General features: G+C 43.0%; 1 long non-coding RNA gene across 1 annotated transcript in view; it reads right to left on the reverse strand.

The window, feature by feature from the left end:
• Positions 1 to 13166: 13166 nt before the first annotated feature.
• LOC137352883 (uncharacterized) overlaps positions 13167 to 19168 on the reverse strand; it is a 31196-nt gene continuing 25194 nt past the window's right edge. The window contains exon 3 of the long non-coding RNA XR_010969791.1: positions 13167 to 13443. This is a non-coding gene — a long non-coding RNA (uncharacterized lncRNA). The remainder of the gene's footprint in view (positions 13444 to 19168) is intronic.

Here is a 19168-nt window from a genome sequence, read left to right on the forward strand (position 1 = left end):
TCCAAAATTATTTATTGGTCAAGGAAGACTTAAGACCAAATATAGTATTACATTGTGAAAAGGAGCTAAACCCTGGAAGGTAGGAAGATAGAACCCACTAATGATGTAAGTCCAACGTCAACTCTAAGAAATGACCAGGATGGGAGTCATTTCTCCTGTTACTGAGTGTTGTTCGGGAATGGTTCCATTCCTTAACCTAACAATACTCTTCGCATTTATGTAAACTTAACTTAATTTTCCACCACTGAGGTCAGACTGACTTGTCTGTAATTATTCTGCCTATCCCTTTCGCCCTTTTTAAACAGAAGGAGGCCATTCAGTCCATCATGTCTGTGCTAGTTCTCTGTCAGAGCTACTCCATAAGTCCCTCTCCCTCGCCTTTTCCCTGTTGCCCTGCAAATTTTTTCTCTTTAGATAATTATCCAATTCCCTTTTGAATACCATGATTGAATCTGCCTCCACCACACTCTCAGGCAGTGCATTCCAGATCCTAACCACTCTCAATGAAAAAGGCTTTTCCTCATGTCATCTCTGGTACTTTTTCCAATCACCTTAAATTAGTGTCTTCTGGTTCTCGACTCTTTCGCCAATGGGAACAGTTTCTCCCTATCCATTCATGATTTTAAGCACCTCGATCAAATCGCCTCTCAACCTTTCTTTTCGAAGAAGAGTAGCCCCAGCTTTGCCAATCTGACTGGCCTGTGGTTGCTGGGATTTTGAACAAGGGCATAACATTTGCAATTCTCCTGGCCTCTTGTACCACCCCTGTATCTAAGGAGGATTGGAAGATTATGGCCAGTGCCTCCACGGTTTCCTTCCTTACTTCCCTCAGCATCCTTAGATGCATCTGATCTGATCCTGGTTTATCAACTTTATCGAATACTTCCTCCTTATCAATTTTTAGCCCATCCAATGTCTCAACCACCTTCTCATTCACTACAACTTTGACAGCAGCTTCATCCTTGGTAAAGACAAATGCAAAGTAGTCACTTAGTAGCTCAGCCATGCCCTCTGCCTCCATGTGTAAATCCCTTTTTGGTCCCTAATTAGCCCCCCTTCCTTTTACCACTTTTTTACTATTTATATACCTATAGAAGATTTTTGGATTCCCTTTTATATTAGCTGCCAGTTTCTTCTCATACTCTCCTTTGCTGCTCTTATCATTTTTCACTTCCCCTCTGAACTTTCTATATTCAGCCTGGTTCTGAATTTATTATCAACCTGATACCTTCGTACCCACCCTTTCTCTGCTTCTTCTTATTTTCCATCTCTTTCATCATCCACCGAGCTCTGGCTTTTTTTTTGCCCTCCCTTTCCCCCTCATGGAAATGGACCTCAATGGATCCTACCTATCTCCTCTTTAAAGGCAGCCCATTGTTCAGTTACAGTTGTGCCTGCCAGTCTTTGATTCCAACTTACCTGGGCCTGATCTGTTCTCACCCCATTGAAATTGGAACTCCTCCAATTAATTCTTTTTAATCTGGATTGTTTTGCTCTTTTCCATGGCTAACCTAAGCCTTACGATACTATGATGACTGTTCCCTAAATGTGCCCCTACTGACACCTGATCCACTTATCCCACCTCATTCCCTAGAACCAGATCCAGCACTGCCTCCTCCCTCATTGGACTGGATACATATCAATGTAGAAAATTCTCCCGAACACACTTCAGAAACTCTTCCCCTCTCTGCCCTATACTCTATTACTTTCCAAGTCTATAGTAGGATAATTAAAGCCCCCCGTGATAACTACCCTATAGTTTTTGCACCTCTCTGTAATTTCCTTGCAAATTTGTTCCTCTGTATCTTTCCCACTAGTTGGAGGCCTATGGAAAACACCCAGAAATGTAATATTACCTCTATTGTTTCTTAGCTCTAACCAAATAGATTCTGTCCTTGACTCCTCTCGGACATCCTCTCTTTCCAACATTGTAGTATCTTTAATCAATACTGCCATCCCTCCTCCTTTCTTTTCTTCCCTATCTTTCCTGAACACCCTGTATCCAGGAATATTTAGTACCTAGTCCTGCCCTTTTTTGAGTCAGGTCTCCATTATCGCCATAGCATTATATCTCATATGGCCACCTGCACGTGAAGCTCACCAACTCACTGTTATGGTCAAGTGAGGAGGGGTCGAAGGGCTTCCCTCTTTTCCTTCTCCTTGTTTGACCACAACAGGTTTATTTCTTTCTTAAAGTGGATGTACTGGTCAATTCAGTAGTGTTTGACTACTTACTTGCTATGATCATAACATTAACCAATCAGACAGGTTTTGTTGAGTTAACAAAGAAATAGGTTAACTTTATTGTACCTAAACTGAACTAATAAAATAATAAACAAAGCACCAACTTTCACTCACACACACTCTGGAGGTTTACACACACACACAAATAGATTACTGAGTGGGGAAAGGTAGATTGGTTGAGTTAGAATACGTAAGAAGGTTTACAGTCTGTGAAGTTTGGTGATTCAGCTGGCTTTAGCTGAATTCAGTGGTCCTGAGGCTTTTAGTTTGTAGAAGTAGATGACTGGTTCAGTGAGTCTCTTGGAGACAGCGATGCAGATGATTTCCTCCAATGAAGTTTCTGATTGTAGCTGGAGTATGCACAGGTGGCCAGTCAACAGGCAGGATTTGAAAACTTTCAAGCTGGAATGGAGAAAGAGAGAGAGAGTGGAACCCCCATTTAGGATCTGCTCATGTCAGAGTCCGGTTGTTTCTCCTATGCTGCAGAGAAAAACATCAGCTTAAAACCACAGATGGGGAGGGGCCTGTCACATGACAGTCACTCAACAATTCAAAAATAGCAGTTATCAGTATTTCTTCTTCTTGCTGAGAGAACAGATAGTTTCTTTAAACTTCCTGGGTCTTGGTTCTGGCTGGGGACTTAGCAGACATTTGATCTCTCTCCTCACAAGCATTGCAGTGTCGGATATAGTGTTGCAAACTAGGTGATCATCTTCAGCTGAAAGGATGACTTTGGTGGCAGCTTGTCTTTTAAAAATGTATTTAAAAAAATACAAATTCAGATATCCAGTCAGTGAATTAAAGAAAATCATCATTCAACAAAATACATTGGCGTAACAATATATATATTGACAGTTACTGTACTCGCCACATCTAAACATATCTCCCTCTGTCAGGCTACAGTCACAACTCTCTGGTCATGTGTGACATGACATCACCTCCCCTGGTGACCTGCACTTGCAGCTTCTTAAGATGGTCCCTCTTAAGGTCCCACAACAGTCTCTCTCCATTTAAATAATATTCCGCTTTTCCATTCTTCCCGCCAAAGTACATAAGCTTACATTTTCCCACATTATACTCCATCTGCCAATTGTCTGCCCACTCATTTAACCTATCTATAACCGTTTGCAGACTTTGTCTCCTCCTCACAACTTGTTTTCCTACGAATCTTTGTATCATCAGCAAATTTGGCTACAATACACTTAGTCCCTTCATCTAAGTCATTAATATAGATCGTAAATACATAAATAGTTGAGGCCCCAGCACTGATCCCTGTGACATTCCACTAGTTAGTTTGCCAACCTGAAAAAGCCCAGACATCCCGACTCTCTGTTTCCTGTTAGTTAGCCAATCTTCTATCCATGTTAATATATTACTCCCAACATTATGAGTTCTTATCTTGTGTAGTAACCTGCTATGTGGCTCCTTATCAAATGCCTTTTGGAAATCCAAATACACTACATCTACTAGTTCCCCTTTATCCACCTTGCTTGTTACATCCTCAAAGAATCCTAATAAATTTGTCAAACACAATTTCTCTTTTATAAAAACATATTGACTCTGCCTGATTTTATTATAGAGTCATAGAGCTATACAGCACAGAAGCAGGTGCATCGGCCCATCATGTCCTTTCCAGCCATCAAGTACCTAACTATTCTAATCCCATTTTCCAGCACTTGGCCCATAGCCTTGTATGCTATGGCATTTCAAGTGCTCATCTGAATACTTCTTAAAGGTTGTGAGACTACCTGCCTCTACCACCTCTTCAGGCAGTGTGTTCCAGATTCCAACCACCCTCTGAGTGAAAATTCTTTCCTCAAATCCCCTCTAAACCTCCTGCCCCTTACCTTAAATCTATGCCCCCTGGTTATTGACACCTCCACTAAGCGAAAACGTTTCTTCCTATCTACCCTATCTATGCCCCTCATAATTTTGTATATCTCAATCAGGTCCCCCCTCAGCCTTCTCTGCTCTAAGGAAAACAACCCTTGCCTATCCAATTTCTCTTCCGAGCTGAAATGCTCCAGCCCAGGCAACATCCTGGTGAATCTCTTCTGCACCCTCTCCAGTGCAATCACATCCTTCCTATAGTGTGGCGACCAGAACTGTACACAGTACTCCAGCTGTGCCTAACTAGCGTTTTATACAGCTCCATCATAACCTCCCTGCTCTTATATTCTATGCCTCGGCTAATAAAGGCAAGTCTCCCATATGCCTTCCTAACCACCTTACCTACTTGTGCTGATGCCTTCAGTGATCTATGGACAAGTACACCAAGGTCCCTCTGACCCTCTGTACTTCCTAGGGTACTACCATCCATTGTATATTGCCTTGCTTTGTTAGTCCTCCCAAAATGCATCACCTCAAACTTCTCAGCATTAAATTCCATTTGCCACTGCTCTGCCCATTTTACCAGCCCATCTATATCATCCTGTAATCTAAGGTTTTCTTACTCACTATTTATGACACCACAAATGTTCGTATCATTTGCAAACTTACTGATCATACCTCCTATATTCAAGTTTAAATCATTAATGGACACTACAAACAGCAAGGGTCCCTGCACCGACCCCTGAGGTACATCACTGGTCACAGGCTTCTAATCGCAAAAACAACCCATGACCATCACCCTCTGCCTCCTGCCAATAAGCCAATTTTGATCCAATTTGCCAAATTGCCCTGGATCCCATGGGCTCTTACTTTCTTGACGAATCTCCCATGCGGGACCTCATCAAAAGCCTTACATCAACGGTTTTACCCTCATCTACACACCTCGTTACCTCCTCAAAAAATTCAATCAAATTTATTAGACACGATCTCCCCCTGACAAAGCCATGTTGACTATCCTTGATTAATCCCTGCCTCTCCAAGTGGAGATTAATCCTGTCCCTCAGAACTTTTTCCAATAGTTTCCCTAGCACTGATGTTAGACTCACCACCTGTAATTACCTGGTTTATCCTTACCACCCTTCTTGAATAATGGTACCACATTCACTGTCCTTCAGTCCTCTGGCGCCTCTCCTGTGGCCAGAAAGGATATGAAAATTTGTGTCAGAACCCCTGCTATCTCCTCCCTTGCCTCACATAGCAGCCTGGGATACATTTCATCTGGGCCTGGGGATTTATCCACTTTTAAGCCTGTTAAAATTATGATTTTCTAAATGTCCTGCTACTATTTCCTTAATAATGGATTCCAGCTTTTGCCCCATGACAGATGTTCGGTTAACTGGCATATAGTTTCCTCATTTATTTCTCCCTGCTTTCATGAATAGAAATAATACATTTGTAGTACATTTGCTGGCTGTTTACCCTCCCCCCTCAGAGAGTTCAGTAACATGCTTGACCCTGGCACAGGGATGCATCTTACCACCCTAGATTCACAGTTATAGCTGTAGAAACGCCTGTCTGTTCCCCTAACTATTGAATCCCCTATCACTATTGCTTTCCCAATCTTCCCCCTGCTGTACAGCTGAGCCAGCCATGGTGCTGTGGAACTGGATCTGGCTGCATTCCCCAGCAGAAACATACTGTCACCACTATTCAGAACTGAAAACTGGTTGGACAGTGAGATGCACTCAGGGGACTCCTGCAATACCTGCCTGGTCTTCCTTGACTGCCTGATGGTCACCCATTCCCTCCCTGCTTGCAGGGTGACCACATCCAGAAACATGCTACCCACGAAACTCTCAACCTTGTGGATGCACCACAGTGACACCAGCTGCTGCTCAAGCTCCTAAGCCTGGAGCTCAAGCTGCTTCATTGATGACAGTTCCTGTACATATGATTGTCCAACACATGAGAAGTGTCCTGGAGTTCCCACATGGAACAGGATGTGCACTCCATGGGACAGCGATGCCCAGCTATGTCTCTATTTATTAGACTGTTAGCTGACTTAACAGAAATAAACTTTGGAATTAAATTAAGACTTGCCATCTACTCACCAATCAGCTGGTTCTCTTGTGCTGTCCTCACTTTATTTTGCATCAAGTTACCTTGAATGTTTTACTTAACTGTTCGAACCCTTTCGTATTGCTATCCCTTTCTGTTTAAATTTTAACTTTATCCCTAGATTTGATTAATTAATTGAACACCGATTTTAATTATGGCACACTGCCAAATTGGTTTCAGTTTTTATAGTAATTAATTGATGAAGTCTTACTTTATCATTGATTAATTTAGATTAAATTAAACTTACCAGTACACTCACCCCATGTGACTCCTTGTCCTATGATGACACTTCACAATTTATTTCCTCCCATTCGGATCAGTTTCACAGATTACAGCCTGCTCTGCTCCAGGCCTACTCCCTGCTGCTCCACTCCACTTCATTCCAGGTCTCCATTATGCTGCTCCGCTCCACTCCAGGCCTGCTTTATGATGCTCTGCTCTGCTCTGGGCCTGCTTTATGCAATGGCACAACATTTGCAATCCTTCAGTTCTCAGGCACCATGCCTGTAGCCGCTTCGTAAAATGTGGTGCCCAGAATTGGTCACAATACTCCAGTTGAGGCCTAACCAGTATTTTATATTGCCTCCCCAATTTTTCCCTACAAATTGCCACTTCACATTTCTCTGCATTAAACTTCATATGTCATTTGTCTGCTCATTTCACCAGGCTGCCTATGTCCTCCTGAAGTCTGTACTATCCTCCTCACTGTATACTACATTTCAGTGTTTTGTGTCATCTAGAAACTTAGAAATTATGTCCTGCAGACCCAAGTCCTGCTGATTAACATATATCATAAACAGCAGTGGTTCCAACACTGACCCCAAGGCGACACCACTGCACACTTCCCTCCAGCCTGAAAAACAACTGTCACCACTATTCTCAGATTTCTGTCTCTTAGCCAATTTCATATCTAGGCTGCCACTGCCTGTTTAATCCCATGGACTTTAATTTTGCTAACAAGCCTAGTATGTGTTACTTTATCAAAGGCTTTTTGAAAGTTCATATGCATAACGTCAATCACACTACCCTAATCAACCATCTCTGTTAATTCATCATCGAACTCAGTCAAGTTAGTCAAACATGATTTGCCTTGAAGAACTCTACACTAGCTTTCATTTATTAACCCATATTTTTGAAGTTGCCAATTACAAAGTTTTGGAAGATTATGGCCAGAGCCTCTGCAATTTCCACCCTTACCTTCTACAGCAATCCAGGATGCATCCCATGTGGACTGGGTGACTTTTCTACTTTTGAGCACTCTTGACTCTTTAATTACCTTCTCTTTCGTGATTTTTATCCTATCCATTTTCTTTATACCTTTTCCTTTACTGTGACATTGGCAGCATCCTCTTCTTTAGTGAAGACAAATGCAAAGTCCTCGTTTAGTACCTCAGTTATACCCTCTGGCTCCACACGAAGATCCTCTTTAGGGACCCTAATCAGCCCCACCCTTCCTTTGATCATCATTTAACAATTTATAAAAGACTTCTGAGTTCCCTTTTATATTACCCGCTGATCTATTCTCATGCACTTTCATTGCTGATCTTATTTCCTCTTTCAGTTCTCCTCTGTAATTTTTGTATTCAGCTTTTTTCTCCACTGTATTATAAACTTTGCATTTGCTACAAACCTCCTTTTTCAGTTTCATTTTAATCTGTATATCTTTAGCCATCCACTGAGCTCTAGATTTGGATGTCCTTCTTTTCGCCCTCATGGAGATGTGTCTAGTCTGTACCTGAACTCTCTCCTCTTTGAAAATGCTTCCCATTACTTATTTAGCATTTTTACTGCCAATTCTTGGCTCCAATCCATCTAGGCCAGACCCTATTTCAACTCACTGAAATTAGCTTTCCTCTTGGTTTGAGTATTTTCAAATTTGATTTTTTCTTGTCCTTTTCCTGTTCCAAATCTAATGATATTATTAACATTGTTTGGCAAATGTTCCCACAATAAAACATTTTCCATTTGTCCCACTTCACTCCCCAGGAGTAGATCCAGCACTTCTTCCTTCCTCGTTGGACTGGAAACATAGTGATCAGGGAAGTTCTCATGTCCACTTTTCAGGAATTCCTCCAACTCTTGGCCGTTCACACTGTTATTTTCCCAAGTCTATATAAGGATAATTGAAGCTCTATTATTGCTAATCTTAAGTTCTTCCATCTTTCTGCAATTTGCCTGCAAATTTGATCTTTCTCACTATATGATGGTCTCTAGCATACACCCAGCAATTGAATAGCTCTTCTATTATTCCTTAATCCTAACCAAATAGACTCTGCCTTTGAAACTTCAGGTCCACCGTCCCTTTTTACTTCAGTAACAGTGTCATGGTTACATCAAGTTACATCCTGTTTACAGAACAGAAACAAGTCATTCAGCCCATGGTGCTCCACTGAACCTCCTCCTCTTCATCTAACTCTATCAGTATATCCTTCTATTCCTTTCTCCCTCATGTGCTTATCTAGCTTCCCCTTTAATGCATCTATGCCATTTGTCGCAACTACTCCATGTGGTAGCAAATTTCCCATTCTTACCATTCTCTAGGCAAAGAATTTTCTCCTGAATTCCCTATTGGATTTATTAGTGACTATCTTATATTTATGTCCTCTAGTTTTGGGCTGCTCCACAAGTCGAAACATTTTCTCTATGTCTGCCCTGGCAAATTCATTCATTATCTTGAAGACCTCTATCAGGTCACCCATCAGCTTTCTCTTTTCGAGAGAAGAGAGCCCCAGCTTGTTCAACCTTTCCTGATAAGTATATCCTCTCAGTTCTGGCATCCGCTTTGTGAATATTTTTTGCATATTCTTCAACGCCTCAATATCTTTTGTACAATATGGAGACCAGAACTGTGCACAGTACTCCGTGTGGCCTAATCAAGGTTCCTCAGCTAACTTGACTACAATTCCTCACACTACACTTTCTACAAGGACTCAATACTTTCCACGACAGTGCTTCTGATATGTCTTCCTTTGTCCTCAACCGAAGATTCCCCCCCACTATGGTTGACAGGGCCCTGAACCGTGTCCGGCCCATTTCCCGCACCTCTACCCTCACCCATTCCCCTCCCTCCCAGAACCGCAACAGGGTTCCCCTTGCCCTCACTTTCCACCCCATCAGCCTCCAGATCCAAAGGATCATCCTCCGCCACTTCCACCACATCCACCAGAGCCACTACCAAAAGTATCTTCCCCTCCCTTCCCCTGTCAGCATCCCAAAGGGATCGTTCCCTCTGCGACACCCTCGTTCACTCCTCCATTCACCCACCACCTCGTCCCCTTCCCACGGCACCTTCCCCTGCAATTGTAGGAGGTGTAATACCCGCCCATTTACCTCCTCTGTCCTCACTATCCCAGGCCCCAAACACTCCTTTCAGGTGAAGCAGCGATTTACTTGTACTTCTTTCAATTTAGTGTACTGTATTCACTGCTCACAATGTGGTCTCCTCTACATTGGGGAGACCAAATGCAGATTGGGTGACCACTTTGCGGAACACCTCCGCTCAGTCTGTAAGCATGACCCCGAGCTTCCGGTTGCTGGCCATTTCAACACATACCCCTGCCCTCATGCTCACATCTCTGTCCTGGGATTGCTGCAGTGTTCCAACGAACATCAACGCAAGCTCGCGGAATAGCATCTTATTTATCGATTAGGCACACTACAGCCTGCCGGACTGAACATTGAGTTCAATAATTTCAGAGCATGACGGGTCCCCCTTTTTATGCTTAGTTATTTTTTCTTTTTTTCTTTTTCCTTTTTTATTTGGTTATTTTATTTTAGGTTTTTCAGTTTGTTTAGTTTGTTTCCACTGTGCTTACCCACTGTTTTGTTTTTTTTAATGTGTTTTTTTATGTTGTGCTTGGAGTGCTCTGTGCTTTACAGTCATTCACACCCTATCTATACTAACACTTCGTCTTTCACCACACCATTAACATACCATTTGCCTTTGTTCCATGACCTTCTGGTCAGTTATTCTCTGTGACCTTGTCCTATCAACACCTTCACCTTTGTTATCTCTTGCCCCACCCCCGCTTTACTTGCTTAAAACCTTTTACATTTCTAATATTTGCCAGTTCTGAAGAAGGGTCTCTGACCTGAAACGTTAACTCTGCTCCTCTCCACACATGCTGCCAGACCTGCTGAGTATTTCCAGCATTTCTTGTTTTTATTTCAGATTTCCAGCATCTGCAGTATTTTGCTTTCATTTTACTTAATTCCATTCTCCCAGTTTATCTGTCTCCCTCACATCTGTTCGGACGATGCAACCTTCCACACTAGCACTTCTGATAAGTCTTCCCTTTTCCTCAACTGAGGATTCCCACCACACCCACCATGGATGATGGGGCCCTCAACCATGTCCAATCTATTTCATGCATTTCTGTTCGCACCCCTTCCCCTTCCTCCCAGAACCATGATAGGGTTTCCCTTGTCCTCACCTTCCAGCCCATCAGCCTCCATATTCAACAGATCATCCTCTGACATTTCTGGTGTGATGCCACCACCAAACACAGCTTCCCCTCCCTTTTCAGAATTCTAAAGGGACCATTCCCTCTGCAACACGCTGGTCCACTCCACAGTCACCTCCAACATTTCCCTCCTTTCCGACAGTACCTTTCCATGCAAGTGCAGGAGATGCAACACCTGCCATTTTACTTCCTCCCTTCCCACTGTCCAGGGCCCCATTTCACTCCTTCCAAGTGAAACAGCGATTTACTTTAACTTCTTTCAATTTAGTATATCAGAATTGCTGCTCATGATATGGTCTCTACATTGGGGAGACTAATTGCAGACTGCTTTGCAGAACACCTCCATTCAGTCCGCAAGTGCGACCCTGAACTTCCTGTCACTTGTCAATTCAATTCTCCACCTTGCTCCCACGCTGACCTTTCTGTCCTTGGTCTGCTACAGTGTTCCAATGAAGCTCAATGCAAGCTCGATGAACAGTACCTCATCTTTCGATTGGGCACTTTACGGCCTTTCGGACATAACATTGAGTTCAACAATTTTACATCATAACCTCTTTTTTTGCTGGTTTCCACCCTCCAGCACCACACCTATCACCTTGTTTCTTTCTTAATCTCTTCCCTTTGTGTTCAGACAGCCGCTATACTGCCATCTACACCTCGTCTGGAAACATCTTTTGTTTCCTTACTTTGCTTTGTAGCATGAAACTTTTTGTGACTTAATGTTTCCTGCCCTCCACCCAACTGCAGACCTTCACTTTTGTTCTTCTGCCCCCTCCCCCCTTTTACTTGTTCAAACCTATTACATTTCTAACCTTTGCAGTTCTGCTGAAAGGTCATCGATTTGAAACATTAACTCTGCTTTTCTCTCCACAGATGCTGCCTACCCTGCTGAGTTTCCAGCATTTTCTGTTTTTATTCTATATAAGGAGAACCTAATTTGATCCCATACATTTTCAATACTGACTCCTAAGCTAGGTCCCTTACTAACAAGCTCTCTTTCCATTCAGCTAATGTCCAGACTGGCCAAGAGAGTGTGGGAAAATGGCGCACTGACACGGAACGCAAAAGTCCGAGTGTATCAGGCCTGTGTCCTCAGTACCTTGCTCTATGGCAGCGAGGCCTGGACAACGTATGCCAGCCAAGAGCGACGTCTCAATTCATTCCATCTTCGCTGCCTCCGGAGAATACTTGGCATCAGGTGGCAGGACCGTATCTCCAGCACAGAAGTCCTCGAGGCGGCCAACATCCCCAGCTTGTACACACTACTGAGTCAGCGGCGCTTGAGGTGGCTTGGCCATGTGAGCCGCATGGAAGATGGCAGGATCCCCAAAGACACATTGTACAGCGAGCTCGCCACTGGTATCAGACCCACCGACCGTCCACGTCTCCGCTTTAAAGACGTCTGCAAACGCGACATGAAATCCTGTGACATTGATCACAAGTCGTGGGAGTCAGTTGCCAGCGTTCGCCAGAGCTGGCGGGCAGCCATAAACACAGGGCTAAAATGTGGCGAGTCGAAGAGACTTAGTAGTTGGCAGGAAAAAAGACAGAGGCGCAAGGGGAGAGCCAACTGTGCAACAGCCCCGACAAACAAATTTCTCTGCAGCACCTGTGGAAGAGCCTGTCACTCTAGAATTGGCCTTTATAGCCATTCCAGGCACTGCTTCACAAACCACTGACCACCTCCAGGCGCGTATCCATTGTCTCTCGAGATAAGGAGGCCCAAAAGAAAAGAAAAAGAAGAATGACATCGAACTCTGGTGTCCCATTTATTGGAAAGTATGTTGGAAAGCAAGCATGGCTCGGCTTCAATGGGGCAGGACTTTGCCTCTTTTTCTTCTTCTTGTTACCTGAGTACTGCCTGAAATTGGGCAGTAAAACTGAGAAAAATCCTCCCTTATGTGTTTTCACAATCCTGTGATCATTGTTTCGCCTGCAAGAAGTCACATCACTTCTACACACCTCTTCTGACTCTATTAAAGGAACAGTTGGGGAGTTCTCCCTGGTGTCCTGGTCAATATTTATCCCTCAACTAACACTACTAAAAACAGATTATCTGTACATTTATCTCAGTGGTGTTGGTGTGACCTTGTTCTGAGCAAATCGGCTGCCGTGCTTCCGTATTACATTTCAAATGTATTTCATTTGCTATAAAGCGCTTTGGGACGTCTTGAGGTTGTGAAAGGCGGCAAATGAATTCAAGTTCTTTCTTCTTTCCTTTAATTCATAAATAAAACATGAAGGAAATAATTATGATATTGTAACTGGCAGCTCATCTCGCATCCTCCGTAGGAATGTGTTCACTTTTACAGGCTTCCGAGCAAAGGGAAGAAAAAGAATTTACTGAATTATCCAAAAATAATTAAAGTTCCATCTAAGAGCTTAAGTAGCCATCATAATATAAGATACAAACTGCCTAGAAAAAATAAAAGAGGACACTGGAATCATATGTGAGTAGAATCAATGTATTTTACTTGAATGCCAAAAATTTGCAAACACAATACCAGTAGTTTTGTCTAAAACTAAGATATGTTTTAACTAGTTATCTCCATGCAATCAGACATAGTTTGTGTAATTAAATTAATTAAACAAAACAAGTGCACATATCTCAGCACAGTATCTGCCATAACTTATATGGAGCAGAGGATCTGGTAACAGATGATGACTTTTTCCATTGCTCAGCAACAGCTTGTGGGCTCCCTGGAGTGTTCAATGGCAGCAGACAACGGCTCTGTATTTCCATTATATTCCTGTTCCTCTTCAGTGCGCTCAGAGTTAGTAATGGTTTCTGCAAAGCATAGAGTCGGGGTGAGAGAAGATTATAACATACAGGTAGAGGCCAAAGGGGCAAACATAGAAACTAAGCTTCCTCATGCATCAGGAACATAAAACAGCAGATGCCAGTTACAAATAGACATACAAAGTAGGTGAAATGCAACTGTAGATTTTGTGTGAAGGAGTTTCTGCAGATACAGTGTGAACTTCAAACAGTGTTATTGATAGTCTGCACTAAGTATAGATTATGTAGTCCTTTCCAAACTACTGTATTTACAGGTTACATAGAATATAAATTGACCAGACATAGGGTTCTAGTTAATAAAAACTGCAAATGCTGGAAATACTCAGCAGGTCAAGCAGCATCCGTGGAGAGAGAAACAGAGTTAATGTTTCAGATCAATAACTTTTCATCTGAACTGGGAAAAGTTAGAAAGGTAATAGCTTTTAAGTAGATGAAATGGGGGAGGATGGAAAAAGAACAAAAGGGAAGGTTTGTGATATGGCAGAAGACGGGAGACATTCAATGACAAAAGAGTTGGTGGGGCAAAGCCAAAGGGAGTGGTAATGGGACCAATAAAGAAACAAAAGATGTGTCTAGAGGAGGTCTGAATGGCAGAATGATGAACAGCTGCTGTCTGAAAGCAAAAACAAGAGAAAAACAAGAGTAAGACTGAAATTTCCAAAGAAATGGAAACAAAATATGGGCAGAGATTATAGTCTGAAATTGTTGAACTCAATGTTGAGTTCAGAAGGCTGTAAAATGCTTAATTGAAAGATGATTTGCTGTTCCTCGAGCTTGCATTGAGCTTCATTGGAACACTGCAATAGGCCGAGGACAGAGAGATCAGCATGAGATCAAGATGGAGAATTAAAATGGTAGACCACATGAAGCTCAGGGTCATGCTTATGGACTGAATGGAGGTGTTCTGCAAAGCAGTCACCTAATCTGCATTTCATCTCCCCAATATAGAGTAGACCACATTGTGAGCAGCAAATACAGTATACTAAATTGAAAACATTATATGTAAATTACTGCTTCACCTGAAAGAATTGTTTGCTGCCTTGGATGGTGAGGACAGAGGAGGTAAAGGGGCAGGTATTGCATCTCCTGCATGGAAAGGTGTCACGGGAAGGGATGTGGTATTGGGGTGACTGAGGAGTGGATCAGGGTATCAGGGGAGGGGCGGGTAAGATGTTTTTGGTGGTGGTATCATGCTGGAGGTGGTGGAAATGGTGAAGAATGATCCGTTGCATATGAAAGTTGGTGCAGTGGGAGGTGAGGACAAAGAGAACCCTATCACGGTTCTTCGGAGGGAGGGGAAGGAGTGAGAATAGAAATGTGAGAAATGGGTCAGACGCAGTCGAGGGCTCTGTCAACCATGGTAGGGAGGAATCCATGATTGAGGAAAAAGGAAGACAGAAGCGCTTATGTGGAAGGTTGTATCTTTAGAACCACTATGATGGAGGAAAAGAAACTGGGAGAACGGAATAGAGACATTACAAGAAGTAGGGCGTGAGGAAGTGTAGTCGAGGAAGCTGTGAGTGTCAGACCCCACCGTGGTTGACAGCTCCCTCGACCATACCTGATCCATTTCCCTCACTTCTACTCTCACCCCTTCTCCTCCCTTCTAGAGTCACGGTAGGGTTCTCCTTGTCCTTCCACCCCACTAGCCTCTTTATTCAACGGATCATCCTCACCATTTCTGCCACTTCAAGTGTGATGCCACCGTCCAGGGGCCCAAACACTCCGAAAAAGGGAGGTGCAGTGGCAGTACTGATTAGGGAAGACATTTTAGCGTTGGCACATGAGGATGCCCTTCAGAGGACAAAGACAGAATCCATTTGGTTAGAACTGAGAAGCAAACAGGATATGATCATGCTATTGGTGGTATTTTAGAAGCCTCCATATATTGAGAGAGAGATAGAGGAGTGAATCTGCATGGAAATCACAGAGATGTGCAAGAAATATAGACTGGTAATCATGGAGTATTTTAATCACCCAAATATCAATTGGGATAATGTTAGACTGAAGGTTAAGGAGGGAGAGGAATTTCTGAAATGAGTTCAGGAAAACTTCCTTAACCAGTATGTTTTCGGTCCAACTAGGAAAGAGACATTGCTGGATCTGGTGGTGGGAAATGAGGTGGACCAAGTGGACCAAGAACCTGTGGGGTAACACTTGGGTAAGAGTGATCATCATATCATAAGGTTTAGATTAGCAATGGAGAAGAGCAAGGAATAATCTAAAGTCTTCGCATTTCTTCGCGGATGAAGATTTTGGGAAGGTTGTACTCATCAGTTGCAGGCCCGCTGGTGGCTAGTCAGGCCTATTCGTGACCGGCAGATTCTCCCACAGCAGGTACAAGTGAAGGTGTAGTTGCTGCGAGGGCAATAGGATCTATCCTTCTCTTCCTTTTCTCTTTCATGCTGGTTCTTCGCTCAGTCTCAAAGGTGTCTGTAGCACTCCCGATGTAGCATCTCCAAGCATCACGATCTATGGCCTGCACCTCCCATTGGCGATAGTTGATGTGGCACACAGAGAGGGACCTCTTCAGGGGGTCCTTGGAATGTTTGTGTGGTGCCTCTCAGTTCTATTTACCAATGGTCAGCTCTCCATAAAACATGATCTTGGGCAGGGCAACGTGACCCGCTGAACACAGTTGGCTTTGCAGGAGGATGGCTTTGATGCTGGTAATGTTGGCTGGTTCCAGGATTTCAATGCTTGTGATGCGGTCCTGCCAGCGGATCTTGAGGATACTGCAGAGGCAACACTGATGGAAGCGCTCTAGAAGGCGTACATGACGGCGGTATAGGACCCATGACTCAGCGCCATATAGGAGGGTAGTGAGGGCTGCAATTTGTACACTTTGAGTTTGGTCTGTGCTCTGAGGCTGTGGTTGCTCCACGCTCATTTGTAGAGTATGCCAAATGCGCTGTTTGCTTTCGCATACATACATACAAATTAGGAGCAGGAGTAGGCCACTCGGCCGCTCGAGCTTGCTCCACCATTCAATACGTTCATTGGTGAACTGATTACTCCACATTTCCACCTATCTCCATAAGCTTTCACCCCCTTGTTTATCAAGAATCTATCTACCTCTGCCTTAAAAGTATTCAAATACTCTGCATCCCCGCCTTTTGGGGAAGAGAATTCCAAAGACTCATGACCCTCTGAGAAAAAAAAATTCTCCTCATCTCTGTCTTAAATGGACGACCCCTTATTTTTAAACAGGGACCCCTAGTTCTAGATTCTCCCACAACGGGAAACATCCTTTCTACATCCACCCTGTCAAGACCCCTCAGGATCTTATATGTTTCAATCAAGTCGCCCGTCCAGTCTTCTAAATTCCAGAGGATACAAGCCAAGCCTGTCCAATCTTTCCTTGTAATACAGCCCGCCCTTTCCAGGTATTGGTCTCATAAGCCTTCTCTGTACTGCCTCCAATGCATGTACACCTTCCTTAAATAAGGAGACCAGTACTCCAGATGTGGTCTCAACAATGGCCTGTATAGCTGAAGCATAACCTCCCTACTTTTGTATTCAATTCCCCTCACGATAAACGATAACATTCTATAGCTTTCCTAATTACGTGCTGTACCTGCATACTAACCTTTTGCGATTCATGTACTAGGACACCCAGATCCCTCTGCATCTCAGAGCTCTGCAATCTCTTACCATTTAAATAATATACTTCTTTTTTATTCTTCCTGCCAAAATGGACAATTTCACATTTCACCTCATTATACTCAATTTTCCAAGTCTTTGTCCACTCACTTAACTTATCTATATCTCTTTGTAGCCTCCTTATGTCCTCTTCACAACTTACTTTCCTATCTATCTTAGTGTCATCAGCAAATTTAGCAACCATACCTTCGGTCCCTTCATCTAAGTCATTTATATAAATTGTAAAAGGTTGAGGCCCCAGCACAGATCCCTGTGGCACACCATTCATTACATCTTGCCAATCAGAAAATGACCCATTTATGCCTACTCTCTGTTTCCTATTCAATAACCAATCTTCTATCCATGCCAATATGTTACCCCTGCACCATGAGCTTTTATTTTCTGTAATAACCTTTGATGTGGCATATTATCAAATGCCTTCTGGAAATCTAAGTACAATACATCCACCAGTTCCCCTTTATCCACAGCACATGTAACTCCCTTAAAGAACTCCAATAAATTGGTTAAACATGATTTCCCTTTCACAAAACCATGTTGATTCTGCCTGATTACCATGAATTTTTCTAAATGCCCTGCTATAACATCTTTAAAAATAACTTCTAACATTTTCCCTAAGACAGATGTTAAGCTAACTGGCCTGTAGTTTCCTGTTTTCTGTCTCCCTCACTTTTTGAATAAAGGAGTTATATTCGCAATTTTCCAATCTAACGGAACCTTCCCCGAATCTAGGGAATTTCGGAAAATTAAAACTAAGCATCAACTATCTCACTAGCCACTTCTTTTAACACCCCAGGATGTAGTCCATCAGCACCCGGGGATTTGTAAGCCCGCAGCTCCAACAATTTGTTCAGTACCACTTCCCTGGTGATTGTTATTTTCTTGAGTTCCTCACTCCCTTCCATTTTCTGACTTACAGCTAATACCGGCATGTTACTTGTATCCTCAAGAGTGAAGACCAATGCAAAATATCTGTTCAATTCATCTGCCATCTCCTTATTATCCATTATTAATTCCCCAGAATCATTTTGTATAGGACCAACGTTCACTTTTTAAATTCTTTTCTTTTTTAAATATCTATAAACTCTTACCATCTGTCTTTATATTCCTAGCTAACTTTTTCTCATACTCTAATTTTACCTTCCTCATCAATCTTTTAGTCATTCTTTGCTGTTATTTATATTCTGTCCAATCTACTGACCTGCCTCCCATCTTTGCGCAATTATAGGCTTTTACTTGAAGTTTGATACTCTCTTTAACTGTTTTAGTTAACCACGGATGGCAGGTCCCACTCTTGGAATTTTTCTTTCTCGTTGAACTGTATCTATTCTATGTATTCTGAAATATCCCCTTAAATGTCTGTCACTGCATCCCTATTGACCTATCCCTTAACCTAATTTTCCAGTTCACTTTAGCTAGCTCTGCTTTCATGCCCTCATAATTGCCCTTATTTAAGTTTAAAATATTAGTCTTGGACCCACTCTTCTGTCCCTCAAACTGAATGTAAAATGGAATCATATTATGATCGCTGCTACCTAGGGGTGCCTTAACTATGAGGTCATTAATTAATCCTATCTCATTGCACATTACCAACACTAGTATAGCCTGCTCTCTGGTTGGCTCCAGAATGTACTGTTCCAAGAAATTATCCGGAAAACATCTACATCTGCCCATCTGATTTTTCCAGTCTATATGTAGGTTAAAATCCTCCTTAACTATTGCCATACCTTTCTGACAAGCTGCCATTGTTTCTTCCTTTATACCCCATCTACAGTGTGGTTAATGTTAGGGGGCCCGTACACTAGAGGCCTGCTGCCCGATCCGAACCTGACGGGACCCGACGACATGTCTCGGGTTCAGGTCGGGTCAGACCCATCTTCCGGGGTCGGCTTTCGGGCTTGGGTCGGGCCGGGCCGAGTCCAGGTCGAGTCAGGTCGGGCCGGACACACACGGTAAGTGCTCTGCTGGTAAGTATTGAAATTTTTAAAACTTACCTGAGCTGGGAGTCCGGGAAGAAACTGAGTCTGCGCAGTGCGCGATGACGTTACTATGA

This window comes from Heterodontus francisci, chromosome 3 (genome assembly GCF_036365525.1).
Source record: "Heterodontus francisci isolate sHetFra1 chromosome 3, sHetFra1.hap1, whole genome shotgun sequence".
In the NCBI taxonomy this organism is placed as follows: domain Eukaryota; kingdom Metazoa; phylum Chordata; class Chondrichthyes; order Heterodontiformes; family Heterodontidae; genus Heterodontus; species Heterodontus francisci.